We start from the raw sequence: 8,891 nt of genomic DNA, 5'->3' as shown, positions 1-8,891 counted from the left end.
ATACCGGTGACCAAGAAGACATCAAACCCAGTGTAGCAAAGGTAGCTAATATAAGCAAATCACACAGGAGTGTAAGTCCATCGACATGACTAAATCACACTACAATCTAAATGTGGACAACAGCACAGTTCAGGAAGTGACTTCAGAGACCTTGATGGATCTACTGGCTGGAATCTCACCCAGACTGAAGAATACAATGCCAGCACTATTAATTGGCAACATTGTTACTTCTGCAGTTCGAGCCCAACCCACCGATCTACAAGTAGCTCTTGGAGTTCTCTTCAGAGATTCTAAAAGTCAGCTTGGTTACCTCAATGATTATGGAGTAACTTGTAGCTATGATGAAGTGTGCCTCTTTAAGCAATCATCTGCTGCTGCTGCTTCAAGGTATCATGAGTCTCATGGTATTGCTAATCACCAGGATGGACTCGTACAAGTCATTGCTGACAATTTCGACACCGATATTCATTCGACAAATCATTCAAGCTGACATGCCGCAAGTCCTAGTTGTAGCTGATGACACTGATGTCTTCACTCTTCTCTGTCACTTTGTCGTCCAAGGTGATATCAAAGGACAGGTAATGATGATATCTCCCATCAAAGGTCGAATAATGATCGATATTAATGCAACTGTCGACAAAGGCCGTCCCATCATGAGCAATCTTCTTGCTGCACATGGGCTTACTGGTTGCGATACTGTTGCCACGTACCACAGAATTGGCAAAGGAACTGCCATCAAGGTTCTCAACAAGAAGCAGATCAACCTGGACAAGATTGGCAATATTGTCTGTCCTTTCCCTGAGGTTATCGATCAGGCAACCAAATTCCTCTTGTGTTGTTACGGTCGCGAGGAATGTAAAACCATGACAGAAGCTCGCCAAAAAGTTTGGTCATCAAGACTAACCCGTAGCATTGGAGGATCGCCCAAACTGCAGACTCTTCCACCGACTACTGAAGCGGCCAACAAAAACATCGCCTGGGCCCACTTCCAAGTCGCTACATGGCAACATGCCAAACACACCAACCCACCACAATTCAATCCTACAAAATTTGGGTGGCAAAAGGAAGGGACATCTCCAAGTCCAGTAACTGTTCCAAACGACACCAATCTGGTGCCTCAAGAGTTGTTGAAACTCCTCAAATGCTCCTGCGGAAGTGATTCTCCATGCCAAACAAAGAGATACGGTTGCAGCAGTGCCAATATTGCATGCACTGAGTTCTGTGCATGCTCTGGTGGACAAAGTTGTTTCAACGAGAAAACCATTGAAGGTCTGCAAACACAGAATGAATCTGATAATGAAGGCACATCGGATAGCGATGAAAGCGATGATGAGCAAATACTCTAAATGTGTTCATTTGTGTCGGTGTACATATTGTTGCGGATTCGCGCCCGCCGGCGTGCGAGCGGCCACGTAACTCGAATCGCGGCACGTCGCCCACCGGACGGACAATCCCGTCGTGACCCTCTCAGACTAACGCCGGGAACTAGTCACGGGTGGGCCTTTCGGCCTCACCACGATCGTGCCAATCGGCCCCCCGCGTGGGATAGGGTTGCTCGCCAAATTCGACCTACCTAAGTACCCACACGGAGGGTAGACCGGGCGATCGCACCTCGCCGCAGGTCGACTTCGGACACGGGCCACTTTAAGCGACCCGTTCCGTACTATCGGGATAACCGAGCGGTGTTATCGTCAACCTCGACGGTTCGATTAATTATTGGGCGTATTTAGCCCACGACCAACACTTTACGTGAAGTAAGATGGAGATTCAATAAAAGAAAAGACGAAGCGAAACGGGAAAAACAAATCAACATAAAGCACATTTATTCCGCGGCAAACGGAAAGCACACATATACAATTATACACCAAAAGCAAATGTAAAAGTAGAAGAAACACAACAATTCTGCACAAAAAGCAAATGCAACAATGCAGATCTACTACCGACTACCGAGCACACGGCAACACTTATACAGTTTTACTTCACAGACGGCGCCGACAACACATATACTCAAAGCAAAAGAAAAAGGGACCACCCTCAACTACAAGGGGGCAGACGGGCCTGGGGCCGAGACCGCGTCGAGCCTACCCGTCTGGTGATGAGCCGCAAAATGGCGGCGGCGCCCCGACTCCGCGGGCCTCGCTGGCACTGCCTGGAATGGGGTGGGAACGGGGCCCCCCTTCTCACACTATCTCAGCGCGGGGGGAAACAGGGAGGGGTTGTTGATGCTCGGGGGAAAGAGGATATCTGGATGGCTTGGGTCCCGCGACGAGCGACTCCACTGCGACCTCGATCGCGTTACCAGCCTTCCCTCTCCGCAGCTTCCCGACTCTGACACGAGCGCCGACCTCCACAAAGATTCTTGGCTTCTCCAGCCTCTCCGGACCCCGACAGACACTCTCTCGACTGCTTTCGTTGCCGCCACAACTCTCCAACTCTTTCCTCTTCTCAACTCTTCAACTCTTCCCACTCTCCACTATTCTCAACTACGTCCAACTGCCTTCGCCGCCGCCACAACTCTCCAACTCTCCCACTCTCCACTCTTCTCAACTCCGTCCAACTGCGATTCAGAAACTCTTTTTCTCTCCCGATTCAGAAACTCCCTCAACAACTGCCTCGATTCGCTCCGCGCTCGGTGCTTTATAGTGCGACAGGAGAAACCATATGCAGATTTTTGGATCAGGAATCGCTCGGGGGCGGAGCCATGCTCCCCATTGGACAGAGGAAAAGTGGGCGTGAATCATTCTTGATCCGCGAATCTGCACATAGCGATTATACTCCGACGCGCCTGGGGGCGGGGCCAAATCGCCCCACGCTCGCTGATAGGACGGAACAGAAGTGGGCGTGAATCATTCTTGATCCGATTTCTCGGAAAGGTTGGTGTTTTTGCACCCGCTGCTCGGTGCGCGCCCTGTACGAGTCCAGGATCGGTGCCCACAAGCGGCGCGGGAATGGCGGCGATGCGATGGTTGCAAGAGCGAGATATGACGGTAAAGGTCGTGGCTGTTGGCGTTGTTGTTGTTGTGAAGCGGCGTTGCGGTTGGTGGTTGTTGTGTGATGCTGTTGAGACGTGGTTGGTGGTGGTTGTGGTGGTAGTAATGGCGGCTGGTCCAAAATAAAGATAGTAAAAGAAAATTGGCTCTCTAAAAGGGTCGCAGCCCGAATGAATGACATTTATTCCCTCTAAACAACGGGTTTGGACTAACTACACATATACTTACAGAGATATCTCACCTAAGGGACCTGAATGGTGGTTTACATTTTACCTACGGATCCCTGAGTGCGACATTCATGGCATTCGTGTCCCCAAAATAAATAACCTGAGGGCTGAGTAACTACCTAAACAAACTCACTCACACGGACGACTTAAATAAAATTGCCGGCGCTAGGACAGACATGCCGGGGGCGCACTCAAATTTACAGTACATCTTAACCTTAACTTACAAATTTTACACTAAACCATGGCCCAGGATCAATGGACTCTGCAAAAAGAAAGCAGTTAGCAGGGAGCCAGGCTGCTCGCATGCAGTCTCTGGCTCAAACAATGCAGGTGACAGGGAACGTGGCCGGCTGCTCACACGCAGTCCAAGGCCTTCCCTTTTGAACTGAAAGCAGTGAACCACAACGGTGCATGGGCTGCACAAACGCAGTCTCCGTGCCAGCTCAAGTGGCACACGCAATGAACACAACGAATGGATGGATGAATGGATGGACGCAAACACGGTGCACGGGCCGCCACTGCAGGCCCGTGTTGTAGCTGCCAACATGGCAGTTCTCGCAGCTTGCAAACTGTTGCTTTCTGATCCTGGCGCACATGGCAATGAACAGGGGGAGGGGGCAAGGCAAAAATTGAACGGGGCTGGTGAACAGGGCAGTGGGCATGGCATGGCAAAGATGATCAGGCAAACACAGCCTGCAGAACAAGGCCGCTGCAGGCAAACACAGCCGGCAGATGAACTGGCCGGCACAGGCCTTGCAGAAAACAGCTGCAGACGATCCGGCCGGTACAGGCCTTGCAGCACAGCAGCTGCAGCCGATCCAGCCGGCACAGGCCTTGCAGCAAAACAACAGCTGCCGATGAAGCTGGCCAGCCTTCGCCGTTCAGTGGAGGTTGGTGGAGGGAGTGCGGTGGTGCTGGGCACTCGGAAGGCGGGCTCGGACCTACTCTACGGTCTCCCTCCCAACCTATCGCCTTCGCCTGTCACTGTCTATACCCACTCCCTTAATTTGTCAAACCCCAATTTAGCCCCAACTTATTTTTTTTTATTTTTACTTCCCCACTATAAATCGTCCCCTAACCCCCTGTACTGTCCTTGTTCGGCTAACCTATCCTGTCACCTAGCCTACTCCCAACCCCTACATTCCCTTCCCGGAGGGGAATAAGGGAGAGCTCGCGTCCTGTGTCGAGGCCCAATGAAGCCTCAGAATGGCCTCCCCAGACTTCAGCGATCTAACCCAAAGTGGGTCCAGAGGCCCACAACGAGAGCGAGGGGATGGATGGTGCGGAGGGGTACACTTCCTATCTACCCTAACCATTAAAATGTTAAACTACCCCGGGGCTTCCAACAAGCGCCTCTCGCTTAAACTATTGGTTCTAACAACCCAGATTCCCGTCGCCTGTGTTGGTGTCCTCACAATTTTGGGCCTCACCCCCCAATTTTCTCTCCGTGCCCTCACACGGTCTCATGGCTGGGACGCGTGGCTCCCTTCGGCAGGCACGACCCTCTGCCGAATCTCCCGCTATGGCACCCCCGGGCACTACACTGCCTTCGAGCTTACCAGCTCCCTAAACACCGGGGAGTGCCCTCCATGGCACCTCCCCTGAAACGCACACGTGGTAGGCTGGCTTCCCAGGCCCCTTTCCGAGGGTCACCCGTGCCCACAACACTGCCCACGCAGCTAATGGCGCTCCGGGCCCCCGCACCAAGCAGGCGCACCCGTGCCCACTACGCTATCCCGGCCCCCCATGGGCCCTTGGCCTACCACGGCCGACTAGCCTGGTGCCCGGGGTACCCACTCAGCGATACTCACCTTTCGCAGCCACGCTCCCAGCCCGTCAACAGGGCTCCTGCACCCCTCCAAACGGGTTTCGAGCCTACACTCCCACCAACAACAAAACAACCTCCATTTTTGTTAATTTGACTAACCCAGCTAACTCACTCTACACTGACCCCGGGGTCCCTTGGGCGGGAGTCACTCCTCCCCCCAATCACTCATTGCACCATGCAGTCCCCATTCGCTCCATACACACAGACCCGCTGGCCTCACTCACTCACCAAGCACATGCTTCCACTTCACTCATCAACAACTCTTCAACACACACACCGCTGAACTCTGCCATCCTTCTAACTACATCCCCTAACTAACTCGTGCTCCCACGTCGTCCCTTAAACTAGTAGCACGTTCCTTTTAACACTTCGTAGCTAAACTACGTCAACTCTACACATCCAAAGGCTGTCACTGTCTCCAAATCTCTAAAATAACTTTTATTTCCCCACCTAAAGCTCATCTGAATCCCTCTAACTAATCCATTCCACGGGCCCCATGAAGACTTACCCCTGCCCCATGGAGCCGGTCTAACTAAGCTAACCCTTCCCCCTAACTAGTTTCATCCTGTGCCCAAGTAAGGGGGTCTTCCACCCCTTGCCCGGGAATCCTGTGCACCCGAAAGTGAGGCTTGCTTTCCCCTTTTTTTTTTTTCATATGCGCAGCACCAGCGCGGCAACTCACAGCTCGCGCACTTTGCACCTGCCCGTGACGTCATGCAGCTGCATGTGTACCTCGTCCCTCCTTGGATGGTACCATCCGGCAGGGATACCCCTCCTGCCGGATTCCAACCCCGCGTGCAGCCATGACGTCACCGTGTGCATAAAAAAAACACAAGCCCCACATCTCGAGGGGTTCCCCACGCGAACACATGTGCTTTGCCCGTTGGAGCTTAACACACACGATCGCGTGGAGAACCCGTCCGGTCCAAATCCATAATCCTGCCTAAACTTTGTCCGTTCGCGGGATCGGCAAATCCACCGCGTGCGTTTCCGGACCGGGACTTCACTCTCGCAAGCGAGCACGTGGGGGCCTCGTGCGTTGCACAGGACGGACCTCGAGCTCGCTGCTGGGTGAACCCGGCACGGTCCTCGAAACAGCTACAGCCGCTACCCGGCTTTTGTCTCTCAATTGTCGTTGTCTCCGTCGCCATTCAACACACGCACTCCCGCGTGTTACGACGCTAACACACCTCACCATTAAACTCACACCGGGAGACGCAGCTGCATGTTCACACATGCCGACCGACATCTCCCTTACACACAGCGACCTTGCACACGCTGTCTCTCTCACACTCGGCCGCTCACTCACGCATGCCATTTCCCTTGCACACGTGGCTCCACTCAATCGCGGCCTTTCACTCACTCGTGCCATTTCCCTTGCACACGTGGCTCCACTCACTCGCGGCCTTTCACTCACTCGTGCCATTTCCCTCACACAAACCATACTACTCACACACGCGGGGGCACTCGCTCGCGGTGCCTCATCCATACACCGTGCCTCACTCACACACGCGGGGGCACTCAACCGCGGTGTTTCACTCACACACGGCGTGCTGGGAAGCACGATCTTCTGCACACTTACCACCACACCACTCACACACGGTGTCGCTTCCGCACACGGGGTCTTTGTCAGCCACCCGGTCGCTCTCACACACGCCCTTGCACCCGCGCTATGCGTATGTTGCAGCACGCATTTCGCCACACTCGTGAACACACACCTCTACACCACACACACCGGGACAACCACACTGGGGATTCGTGTCCCCACAAGGGTCTCCGGGGCCTCGATACCCCCCAAGCTCTCCGTGCACCTGTCCACAGCACTCCTCCCCCCGAACTCGCTCGACACGACCGAACCCACCTGGTCGTGACTCGCTTCAAGGGGGCATACTCCCTCCCCTCGTTCCTGGAGGAGGCCATCCAACTGCTCGCACCGGGTCTCTACCCAGTCCGCGAGCTCACCCCCATTATCCTCCACTACCTCCGTGTGTGTGTGTGCGTCACTTACCCCGTCTTCATCGTGTAGTCTTCCCTCTATCGTTCCCATCTCCCGTGTCTCTGCCAACTCAGTCACCTCTTCACCCTTTACCTCCCTTGTCTCAACTATTATTTCCGTCTCTTCCCTTGTTATCTCCCTCGTGCACATCTCCGTCACCCCAATTAGTTTTTCCCTCTCGGTTACCGTCACTTTTTCCGTCACGACCCTCGCCCAACACGTCCCCCGAATTATTTTCTCCTTACCAGCCTCCACCGCGGGCCCGACAGCCGTTGCACTCCCTCCCAGCTCGTTCGCTCCCACACGTGGAGTCGCCATTTTAAGCTCCCCGGTTACTGCCTTCATGTCCGCCTGCAGGCTTCGGCCCATGCTCTGCGTCTCACCCCGCAGCTCTTTCATTTCTTCCTTCATGTTTGTTTCCATTTCGTTCATTTGCTGTGTATTCGCATCCATCTTTTCGTTCATGCCTTTTATTTCGTTTTTCATTTCATTTGTGTTTGTATCCATCCTTTCGTTCATGCCTTTTATTTCGTTTTTCATTTCATTTGTGTTTGTATCCATCCTCGCTGTCATTGCCGCCAGCATGGCGCATAGCTGGGCCATGTCGGGTGCGCTTGGGTGAGCCGATTCGGCAAGGATCGGGGGGTTTTGGTGGAGATGGGGAGGGGAGGTGTCATACACCGCGGCCGCCGCCGCACCTATTTCGGGCTCTGGGTTCAGTTGGGCGAGTTCGTGTTCCTGCACAACCAACATTTCCTGCACAGGGATTTCATCCTGGACCATGGATTCTACATTACGACACATATACATTTCTAATACCCCCGGCTCCCGCTCGCCTTGAGACGCCATCTTATTTCTCGTAAAGGTTAATTTGAATCGCTCGTAATTTGGAGGGAATCGGGGGTCGCTCCTCTCACCCCTGAACCGATTCCCGTGAATTTAGTTGGAGACAGGAGAGCACGTTTTCCCACTCTCCGATAACAGTGCCGCGAGGAGGGGGATGGGTTTGTATCCCACTCCTGACACCTGTGTTGCGGATTCGCGCCCGCCTGCGTGCGAGCGGCCACGGAACTCGAATCGCGGCACGTCGCCCACCAGACGGACAATCCCGTCGTGACCCTCTCGGACTAACGCCGGGAACTAGTCACGGGTGGGCCTTTCGGCCTCACCACGATCGTGCCAATCGGCCCCCCGCGTGGGATAGGGTTGCTCACCAAATTCGACCTACCTAAGTACCCACACCGAGGGTAGACCGGGCGATCGCACCTCGCCGCAGGTCGACTTCGGACACAGGCCACTTTAAGCGACCCGTTCTGTACTATCGGGATAACCGAGCGGTGTTATCGTCAACCTCGACGGTTCGATTAATTATTGGGCGTATTTAGCCCACGACCAACCCTTTACGTGAAGTAAGATGGAGATTCAATAAAAGAAAAGACGAAGCGAAACGGGAAAAACAGTTCAACATAAAGCACATTTATTCCGCGGAAAACGGAAAGCACACATATACAATTATACACCAAAAGCAAATTTAAAAGTAGAAGAAACACAACAATTCTGCACAAAAAGCAAATGCAACAATGCAGATCTACTACCGACTACCGAGCACACGGCAAAACTTATACAGTTTTACTTCACAGATGGCGCCGACAACACATATACTCAAAGCAAAAGAAAAAGGGACCACCCTCAAGGATGATGGGGGCAGACGGGCCTGGGGCCGAGACCGCGTCGAGCCTACCCGTCTGGTGATGAGCCGCAAAATGGCGGCGGCGCCCCGACTCCGCGGGCCTCGCTGGCACTGCCTGGAATGGGGTGGGAACGGGGCCCCCCTTCTCACACTATCTCAG

The sequence above is a fragment of the Eptatretus burgeri genome, chromosome 7 (assembly GCF_056783735.1).
Source record: "Eptatretus burgeri isolate ZD-2024b chromosome 7, Ebu_testis_v1, whole genome shotgun sequence".
In the NCBI taxonomy this organism is placed as follows: domain Eukaryota; kingdom Metazoa; phylum Chordata; class Myxini; order Myxiniformes; family Myxinidae; genus Eptatretus; species Eptatretus burgeri.
The sequence above is the reverse complement of the archived record's forward strand: the minus strand, read 5'-3'. Positions refer to the sequence as shown.